The 10,925-nt window shown below is 44.3% G+C and overlaps 1 long non-coding RNA gene across 1 annotated transcript; it reads left to right on the top strand.

The window, feature by feature from the left end:
• The first annotated feature begins 4,785 nt into the window (after window positions 1-4,785).
• On the top strand, window positions 4,786-10,198 carry LOC140399768 (uncharacterized). Its single transcript, XR_011937862.1, has 4 exons — window positions 4,786-4,850; window positions 6,354-6,381; window positions 6,562-6,614; window positions 10,161-10,198. It is a non-coding gene; the product is annotated as an uncharacterized lncRNA (long non-coding RNA).
• Window positions 10,199-10,925: the final 727 nt, after the last annotated feature.

Below are 10,925 nucleotides of genomic sequence, written 5' to 3'. Positions count from 1 at the left end.
GGTTCTCGTCCATCATGACATATTAATGGACACTTCGGCCAGTTTCCCACCAAAGGGGAAGGTTGGGTATGAAGTTATTTTGATTGATTTATCTCTCCTTTCAATTCTTTGAGTAAAATCACTAATCTCGGGGTGTGTTTGCCAAATATTCACGTGCGCACTGGGCACAAACAAAGAATGAGATAACATCCGGGGCGTTAAGAATGGGACTACAGTGTGCATCTGGTAGGCGGGAGTGAGTTCAACAAGCCTCAAACATTTTCCGGGAACGGTTTTGCGGAGTGCAACTGCAGGGCTGGTGTTTCTTCCTGCTGCTCCTTTTGAGGAGAATCCGTTCTTTTATTTAAGTGTAACTTATTTTTAACTCTAAGACGCGTTTCCCGCTTCTTTCGCGTCTTGGTGACCTTATTGCCGTATGGGAGATAGTAACGCATTCATCAGTCTTAAGCAGTGTCGCTAATTGCCCCGTGAAACAACCTAATTAACTTGGGATTTCTGGGTGTGAAATGTAAATACGCCACAGTCCAAAGATGTGCAGGTTAGATGAATTGGCCAATGATAAATTGCCCTTAATGTCCAAAATTGCCCTTGGTGTTGGGTGGAGGTGTTGAGTTTGGGTAGGGTGCTCTTTCCAAGTGCCGGTGCAGACTCAAAGGGCCGAATGGCCTCCTTCTGCACTGAAAATTCAATGATAATCTATGATTAATCTAGGACAAAGGTTCGGCACAACATCGTGGGCCGAAGGGCCTGTTCTGTGCTGTGTTTTCTATGTTCTATATTCTATGCTCTCTGCTCATACGTGATATGCCCGTTCTTAACCCTCACATTGCATTGTCTTGTGATTCTTGGGAACAATCATTGTAAACATGCCGGATCCCGTGGGAGCTGCAAAGGCTGGATTGCTTTGTAGACCCTCTTAATCACATTTTGATTTGATGTTCCGAAATTCAGCGCATCATCGTTTTGACTAAAATCAAACGCTATTTGTTGTGCATCTCAACTTCTTGTCTCTGCTTTGTTACAGACAAAGTTTCGCCGCCAACCATCAGCAAACGCCGATCAAACAGTGACACTGTCCTTGTTTCCTGCGAAGGTGACATTCGGTCTGCCGGGGGATTGCACTTGCACAGAATTCCCAGCGAACAACATGTACAAACTCTCGAAGTGAGCGATGGTCAGAAAAAGCTGACATTTGCTATAAATGTCACGGATCCGGATTCTTTAGGAAATTATAGTTGCCGTTACCAAACATTTGTTTTGGGACATTGGAAGCTGTCCCCGTTCAGCAAATCTGTGGAGGTTACCGAGAAAGGTAAGGATCAACAAACAAGCAGTATCTTTTTGTATCTCAATATTTTACTCGTTGTCGGCATTCTGTTAACAGAAGATAATAGAAGTTAACAGAATGTTCCCATTAATTTGAACATATATGAGATACTTATTGTAAGAAGAGGCTGATCGCAGAAACATATATATAGACAAAGTCAAAGATGCAAGACGATACTTTGAAAGCCACTGATCTTCGGGAAAGCGTTCTTCAGGACGCGCGACAACGCAGAATCGCCGAGCAGAAACTTATAGCCAAGTTCCGCACACATGAGTGCGGCCTCAACCGGGACCTTGGATTCATGTCGCATTACATTCACACCCCACCATCTGGGCTGGGCTTGCGAAATCCTACCAACAGTCCTGGCTTGAGACAATTCACAACTCTTTAACATGTGATTATCCCTCTCTCCAGTCGCAACGTCTGAACCTGTAAAGACATAATTACCTGCCAAAACTCGCATTCAATATAGCATCTTGCACCATTGACTTTGTCTATATATGAGTTCGTGGAAGTCACCACTTCATTCACCTGGTGAAGAAGCTGCGCTCTGAAAGCCAGTGTTTGAAACAAACCTGTTGGACTTTAACCTGGTGTTGTAAGACTTCGTACTGTGCTCACCCCAGTCCAACGCCGGCATCTCCACATCTTAATAATCAAGTAACCTATCTATCGCTGTCTCAAAGCCACTCGGAGAGTTGACCTCCACAGCCTTCTGCGACAATGAATTGTAAAGTTTCACCGCGCGCTAGCTGAATAAATTCACAAAGACATGAACGATATGAGCAGGAGGAAGCCATTCGGCGTTCGAGCCTGCTCCGCCATTCGTCACGGTCATGCTGATCATCAAACTCAGTAGTCTGATCCTGGTTTCTCCCCAGAGCCTTTGATCCCATTCGCCTCAAGTGCCATATCTAGCCGCGTATGGAATATTTTAAATGTATTATCCTCAACTACTCCCTCTGGTAATGAATTCCACAGGCTCACTGCTGTTTGTGTTTAGCAATGTCTCCTCAATTCTGTCCTAAATGATCTTCTCCCAATCCTAAGACTGTGACCCTGGTTCTGGAAACACCCAACATGGGCAACTTCCATCAGCATCTACCCTATCTAGTCCTGCTTGAATTTTATAAGTCTCTGTAAGATCACCCCTCATCCTTCTGAACTCCAGCGAGAACAATCCCAACCTGGTCATTCTCTCCTCAAACATTAGTCCCGCCAACCCAGGAATCAGTCTGGCAAAGCTTCGCTGCACTCCCTCGAGAGCAAGAACATCCTTCTGCAGAGCAGGGGAACAAAAATGCACAGAATATTCTAGTTGTGACGTCACCAAGGCCCTGTATAATTGCAGCAACACATCCCTGTTCCCGTGCTCGAAACCTGTCATTTCAAGCCAACATGCAATTTGGATTATTTGACGTCTGCTGCACCAGCATGCTTTTCAGCGACTGGTGCACAAGGGCACCCAATTCCCGCAGCATACTCCCCTCCCCCATCCCCGTAGACCAATCTAACAACCGTTCAGGTCGTAATCTGCCTTCTTGTTTTCCGACCAAAGTGAATAACTTCACATTTATCCAAATTAAACTGTTAGCCTCCTCATTTATGGTTTAACGGATCGTTCCTTCATTCTGATGCTGTGCCCTCGGGTTCTAGTCGCTCCGAATAGTGGAAACATCCTCTACACGTCCACTCTATCCAGGCCTCTCAGTAAGCTGTAAGTCTCAATGAGATACCCCCACAACCTTCCAAATTCAGTGGAGTAAAGCCTCAAAATCCTCAGCCGTTCTTCGTATGACAAGACCTTCATTCCGCATTCTTGTGAATCTCCTCTGTACCTTCACCAAGGACAACACGTCCTTCTTCAGGTTCCGAGCCCATAACTGCTCATAATATTCCAAATAGGGTATGGGCACACCCGTACAGAGCCTCAGCCGTACATTCCTGCTGTTGTATTCGAGCCCTCTCGACATGAATGTTGGCATTATATTTGACATCCTAACTGCAATATGAAGCTCCATGTTATGTAGTGCATTAGGTATGAGGAGAGGTTGGAAACATCTGTTTCGTTCTCACTGCAACGACGGGGGTTGAGGGGCGATCTGATAGAAGTCGACAAGACTTTGAGGGGCATGGGAAGAGTGATTAGTCGGAAGATTTTTTCCCAGGGTGGAAGAGTCAATACCTGGGGGGGGCATAGGATTAGGTGTGAGGGGCAACGTTTAAGGAGATGTGCGAGGGAAGCTTTTTACATTGAGAGTGGTGGAAGCCAGGAACCCGCTGGCCGAGGACGTAGTCGAAGCAGGAACGATAGTGACAGTAAAGGCCATCTCGAGAAATACATGTATAGGATGGGAATAGAGTGATATGGTCCCCGGAACGGGAGGGAGATTTAGTTCAGACGGGCAGCATGATCGAAGGGCCGAAGGGCCTGTTCGTGTGCTGTTATTTTCCTTGTTCTTTATTCTTGTTCTTTGTTAAATTTAAGAGAATCCTGAACTGGGTCTCTAAATGCGGCCAATGAAAAGCTGTTTGCAAAATGAACAATCCCGTTGCAAAGGATATCAAGTGTGATGGATTAGAAATGTGGCTATGTAGTTGGCAAAAATGTTTGTGTGTATGTGGGGGTGGGGGGGGGGCGGCTTGAGTTGGTATTAGATTGGCCCCTTGTTTTTTATCGCTGACCACAACAGAACTGAGCTAGGACGTGCTTGCAGTGATCGTCCTTCACACACAGTGTTCCGAATCCGTTCAATTGAGACAATATATATATGGCCGCATACCATTTCTACGTTTCTAAGAAGGTAATGAGTTTCTGGTTGATAGTTTGCAGGATGTACCAATAGTTCGTATGGTTTTCCAACAAATGTGCTGTAAACAGTTGTATCGAACATCAGTCTGTGGTGTATGTTTGTTTATCACAAGCCCCTGGATTTAAGGTTAGGCAGCCAAACCATACGAAGGTATGTTTGGTGGGAAGATGCCTCAGACATCTGTATCAACCTGCCATTATTTGATTGAACTGAATTAGAAATAAAATCCATCAGTTGATGACGAAGGATAAACATTTGATAATAACACTGCAAAAATTGACTCAGAAACGAGTTTATGTGATTGCCAGGGAATGGTGAGTAGTGATATTTGTAGCTCTGGGAAGGCTTTTATTGGTAATACATTTGGCCACCTTCAGAGGTCACAGTAGCTAATGGCTGCCATTGAAATCAGGAGAAGAAATTGCCTATCAAGCGTGACATCTTGCAATCGCGTTTTACATAATGATACATGAACCGAAAAACTCTATCGTGGCGGAGGTATCGAAAGATGCATTCATTATCATAATGGTCTCTGCCAGAAGTGTTGACATTCCCTCCCCCGCCCCCGAAAAATTCTTACAGTGATTTCCCATTTTATCACTTATTAGTTGAAGAGAATAACATGTCGTTGGCCATTGGCCCAGTGTGTGCTGTCTTCATCATCGTTTTACTGATTGCGGCGCTCATTGCTGGCGTCATCATCAAGCGTCGTGAGTACATTTGCAAAACAGTTCTATATATTGAACCATAGAATCGCTATAGTGAGGATAGCTCTGGACACTAAGGCGCGAATTTAGCATGGTCAATCAACCTAACCAACAGACCTTTGGAAACTAAGGGGACACATTTAACCTGCACATCGTTGAACAGCAAGAGGCAAACTAGCATGATCAATCCACCTAATCAGCACATCTTTGGACAATGAGCAACATTTAAAAAAATATAACCCACCTAACCGGCACATCTTTCGACACTAAGGGACATTTTTTTTTATTATGCAGAATCCACCTAACCTGCATAGCTTTGGATACAAAGGGACAATATAGCTTGGCAAATCCATCTAACCATATCACTGGACACCAGGGGGCAATTTTTGCATGGTCACATCATCTAACCTGATGGATGCCAATGGAGGAGGATTCCTTAAATGTTCTGCACACGCATCCCTGTTCCATGTCCCTGTGGTCATCCTTCGCAGAAATTCAGTGTTGTATTTCCCAGTGGCAAAATTTCCGAAGGTTAATTTCGATTGACAAAATAGTTCAATGTGTGAGGAGGCACGCAAAAGTAACTGTTCGTTCTGAAGGAAAGTCAAAATACGAGCTCAGCAAACAATATAGATATGTCCATCAGCCTTGAGATAAACGTATTTATAAAATGGGAGAATTCCTGAGATCCATATAATGCATACATTGTTGAAGGAGGCCTTTCGTCCCATCGAAATTAGCATGCCGCCCAATCCCACTACCCTCCCCATCCCCGTAGACCAATCTAACATTTGAACACTATGCGGTAGATTTGCATGGCCAATGCACCTAACCTGCAGACATTTGGACACTAAGGAGAATTTATCATGACCAATACACCGAACCTGCACATGCTCGGGCACTAAGGGACAAGTTAACATGGTCAATCAACCTCATCGGTACTTCTTAGGATGTTAATGGTCAATATTGTCAGGACCTTTCCACATGTTTTGACACTAACTGTATTCAGCAATGCCAATACACCGAGACTGTGTGTGGTATTCGGAGCTCGCGGCGGAGCAGAGGAAAAGTGCAAACTCCAGAAAGATAGGAACCCAAGGTCAGAATCCAACCGGGTGCATTGATTTATACATACAAATTGAAACGATCGAGAGGTATTTTATTTTTTCTAAGTTTGTATTGTCGAATTTGCCACCTTTTATTAAAGAGGCCAAGTTCCTTTCCGTTTCAAACATAGGAAAACAAAGCTCTGCGAGCTGTCAAATGGCTGCCCAAAATTCAAAGGAGGCCGCCACATGACATTGGGCCAAATTGAATCCCAACTAGACTCGGCAGGTCCTTCCTTCACTTAAACATGCGCAGTTTCACTGTTACTTAGCTTGCTCGGCTGAGTTTCACACACAACATATGTCCAGTACGAAGCTTGCGTCTTCAGGCATGGGGAGGACAATTTCGAGGAAAACCGACGACCTTTTTGACATGTTTCACCATCTGTTTTCACAACAGGGCGAACAGAAAGTCAACTCAATGAGAGGTGAGACTATAATCTGCTGCATTGAATGTTGATAATGGCACATTTATTCAATATATCGAGTTGCACAATAATTACCTGCGTTATGCAGGTGAATCGTTCCGAAACTTGGTGTATTTTAAAAAGTAAATTTAGTTTGGCCTTCATTCAAAATAACATATTGCCATTTTCCATATTTTATAGTGCTCCAGCCAAAGGAGGTGGAACTCGAAGGTATCAAGAAGATGATGGCACGTGTGAGTGCAGAATCGATGCTAGTCGCTAGTTTTCATGATCAAGAATTTATTGTAGACGTTTTTGGGGAATTCCTGTGACGAAAAATGTTTTAAAGGCAGAAAAACATAAAATACTGGACAAACTCAGAATCTCTGATTGCATCTGTGGAGAGCGAAGGAAGTTAAATGTTCCCGTCTGCATGACGCCTTTACAAAGCTGGAGGGAAATGGAAATAGGTCAGATTTATACTGTTCTGCGCGTGTGTATGTGTGTGTGTGTGGGGGGGGGGGGGGGGGGGGCGTGAAGCGGTGGAGCTGGAGAGAGGGCCAGGAGTAGGGGGAGATTGTCTAAGATGTCTTGCACAGAAAGACGAAATTAATATTAATGTGGTGATTATGGCAAACAAGGATGCTGATAGTGGAACAAAAAGAGATCAGAATGTGTGAATGGAGGAACAAAGGTCAGCACTGTGTTGAGGGCAACGAGGAACAAATAGCTCAAGTGGGGTCGCGGGATGGGGAACAGATCAATGGAACAAATGAAAATAAATTGATTGAAATAAAAATGGGTGGCGGTGGAGGAGAGAGTTCACAGTCTTGATGTTCTTGAATTGATTATTAATTCCGGAAGGCTGTAAATTACCTAATCGGAAGGTGAGGTGCTGTTCCTCCAGTTGAGCTGGGGTTCACTGGAACATTGCGGAGAGCAGGACGGTGAGTTGAGCTAACATGTATAGCGTTCGCTCATCATAGGATTTAGAACAAAGAAGAAATAAATTTACAGCACAGGAACATGCCTTTCGGCACTCCAAGCCTGTGCCGACCATGGTGCCGGGCTAAACTAAAACCTTCTGCATTTTTGGGGTCCGTCTCCCTCTATTCCCGTCGAATTCATGTGTTTGTCAAAATGTCCCTTAAACATCACTATCGTCCCTGCTTCCACCACCTCCTCTGGCAGCGAGTTCCAGGCACCGATTACCCTCTGTGTAAAACACTTGCCTCGTACATCTCCTCTAAACGTTGCCCCTCGAACATTAAACCTATGCTCCCCCAGTAATAGTCCCCTCTACCCAAGGAAAAAACCTCTGACTATCCACTCTGTAGATGTCCCTCATAATTGTGTACACCTCTATCAGGTCGCCGCTCAACCTCCGTCGTCCTAGTGAGAATAAAACGAGTTTATTTAACCTCTCCTCATAGCTAATGTCCTCCATATCTGGCAACATCCTCGTAAATATCTTCTTCCCCCTCTCTAAAGCCTCCACGTCCTTCTGCTAGTGTGGCGATCAGAATTGCACACTCCACTCAAAATGCGGCCTAACCAAGGTTTTATATAGCTGCAACATGATTTCTCAACTCCTGTACTCAATGCGCTAGCTGATGAAGGCAAGCATGTCATATCTACTCTTAATCACATTGGGCACCTGTGTTACAACATTTAGGGAACTGTGAACCTGCACGCCCAGATCCCTCTGGATGTTAATGTTCCTAAGGGTTCTACCATTTACAGTATAATGCACACCTAGATTTGATCCTCTAAACTGCATCACCTCGCATTTGTCCGGATTACACTTCATCTGCCATTTCTGTGTCCAAGTCTCCAATCTATCTATATCCTGTTGTATCCACTGACACTCCTCAGTACGATCAACAACTCCGCCAATCATCATGTCATCCACAAACTTACTGATCAGACCACCCATATTTTCCTCCAGAATTTATATGGTATACAAACAACAGAGCTCCCGCACTGATCCCTATGGAAAACCAGTAGCTAGATCCCCATTTTCAAAACAAAACACCCTTCCGCTGCTACTCTCTGTCTTCAATAACCAAGTAAGAAGTCTTACAACACACCAGGTTAAAGTCCAACAGGTTTGTTTCGATGTCACTAGCTTTCGGAGCGCTGCCCCTTCACCTGAGGAAGGGGCAGCGCTCCGAAAGATCGTGACATCGAAACAAACCTGTTGGACATTAACCTGGTGTTGTAAGACCTCTTACTGTGCTCATCCCAGTCCAACGCCGGCATCTCCACATCATGTCTTCAATAACCAAGTCATTTCTGTATTCAGTGAGCCAGTCCACCCGGAATCGCATGTGATATTAGTTTTAATCCCCGTCTGCCATGTGGGACCTTGATAAACGTGGGAGGTGGGAACTCAGCGAGACCTGATGTGCCAGTGCATCAGTCGCTAAAGGTTGGCGCGCAGGTGCAGCAGGCAGGAGAGAAGACCAATGATATTTTGGCCGCCATAGCTAGAAGACTTCAGTATAGGCTAGGGATGTTTTACTACAATTATGCATGGCATGTGGTGAGGCCACATCTGTAGTATTGTGTGCAGTATATGTTTCCTTTTCTGAGGCAGGATGTTCTTGCTATGGAGGGAGTGCAGCGTCGATTTACCAGGATGATTCCTGCGATACTGGGACATATGAGGTGAAACTAAGTTAGTTACCATTACATTTATTGGAGTTTGGAAGAGTGAGAGGTGATCTGCAGCACACTGATAAAATTCTAACAGGATGAGACAGGGCAGATTCCGAAAACATGTCCCTGATGGTGGGGGAGTCCAGAACTAGGAGCTCATAGATTCTGGATAAGGAGTAAACCGTTGAGGACTGAGGTGAGGAGAGTGGTGAACCTGTGGAATGCACTACCGCCGAAATTAGTTGTGGCCAAAACGTCGTGTACATTCAAAAATGAGTAAGATATAGATCTTGGGGCTGAAGGGCTCAAGAGATATGCCGGGAAGGTGGGATCAGGATACTGAACCTGATGGTCCACCATGATCGTAATGAATGGCAGGGCAGGCTCGAAGGGCCAAATAATCTCCTCCTGCTTATGTTTGGCAAGTATGTTACTGTTTTTTCACTCATGTACCGTTCTAGTCCCCGAATATCAAAAACAGGTCTGAATGTTAAAGGCACAAATATGCCATTGTTTTTGCCCGAATAACCATGGAGGGGCTGGGTGGGGCGTGGTGATCTCTCTATGGATTCAATAGATGCCGTCAAACGCACATGGGATAGGCATCTTTATATTCTATGCCTCTGTTGCACCTGAAAACTTGGAACGGTGTTGGAAATGAAAGGACTCGAAACAGTTTATTTCTCAGAATCCGGCAAAATGACTCAAATCATTTTTACAACGTGATTTTAAAATTTGGCAAATTGCTTCCCGAAATGTTTTTTTCCCCTTCTGGACGAAAGCTGCAATGTTCATTGACTTTCTGGTCACAGAATGTGTGTGTAGCTGGCTGTGCCAGTAGTTATTGCCCATTCTCCAATTGCCCTTGAATTGAATGGCGTTTCAGAGGTCCTTAACGAATCCACCACATTGTGGGCAAGACTTTTTTAATTTGAATTCAAATGTCACCATCTACTTTTTTTGGGGGGGGGGGGTGGGGTGGGGGGGGTCAAACCTGGGTCCCCAGGTCACTCCACGAGCTTTGCCAACTTGCCACTTCCGTGACAATACCACTGCGCCCCTACCTGTCTCGATTGCCATCCACTCTTTCGATACTGGAACAGGCATTTATGATGGACCATTCATGTGTTTTATTTCAGATGAAGATGTAAATGAGCCTCCGCAAATAAACGTAATGGTACGTATAATTTTCCAAGAGAGATATAGATAGATAGATAGATAGAAAGTTAGATAGATAGAGAAAGAGAGAGAGAGAGAGAGATAAATAGATATATTGATAGATAGATAAATACATAGATAGGTAGATAGATAGATAGCTATATATATATATATATAGATAGATAGATAGATAGATAGATAGATAGATAGACAGACAGACAGACAGACAGACAAACAGACAGACAGACAGACAGACAGACTGACAGACAGACAGACAGACAGATAGACAGATAGATAGACAGATAGATAGATAGATAGACAGATAGATAGATAGATAGATAGATAGATAGATAGATAGATAGATAGATAGATAGATAGATAGATAGATAGATAGATAGATAGATAGATAGATAGATAGATAGATAGATAGATAGATAGATAGATAGAGTTTGCGGCATTGGTTGGTACCTGGGACTTCGATGTTGTCGCCATTTCGGAGACATGGATAGAGCAGGGACAGGAATGGTTGTTGCAGGTGCCGGGGTTTAGATATTTCAGTAAGCTCAGGGAAGGTGGTAAAAGAGGGGGAGAGGTGGCATTGTATGTCAAGGACAGTATTACGGTGACAGAAAGGACGGTTGATGAAGACTCGTCTACTGAGGTAGTATGGGCTGAGGTTAGAAACAGGAAAGGATAGGTCACCCTGTTAGGGGTTTTCTTTCGGCCTCCGAAAAGTTCCAGAGATG

Source organism: Scyliorhinus torazame, chromosome 23 (assembly GCF_047496885.1).
Source record: "Scyliorhinus torazame isolate Kashiwa2021f chromosome 23, sScyTor2.1, whole genome shotgun sequence".
NCBI classification, from domain to species: domain Eukaryota; kingdom Metazoa; phylum Chordata; class Chondrichthyes; order Carcharhiniformes; family Scyliorhinidae; genus Scyliorhinus; species Scyliorhinus torazame.
Note: the sequence above shows the minus strand (reverse complement) of the source record. Positions and strands in the feature narration are given on the sequence as shown.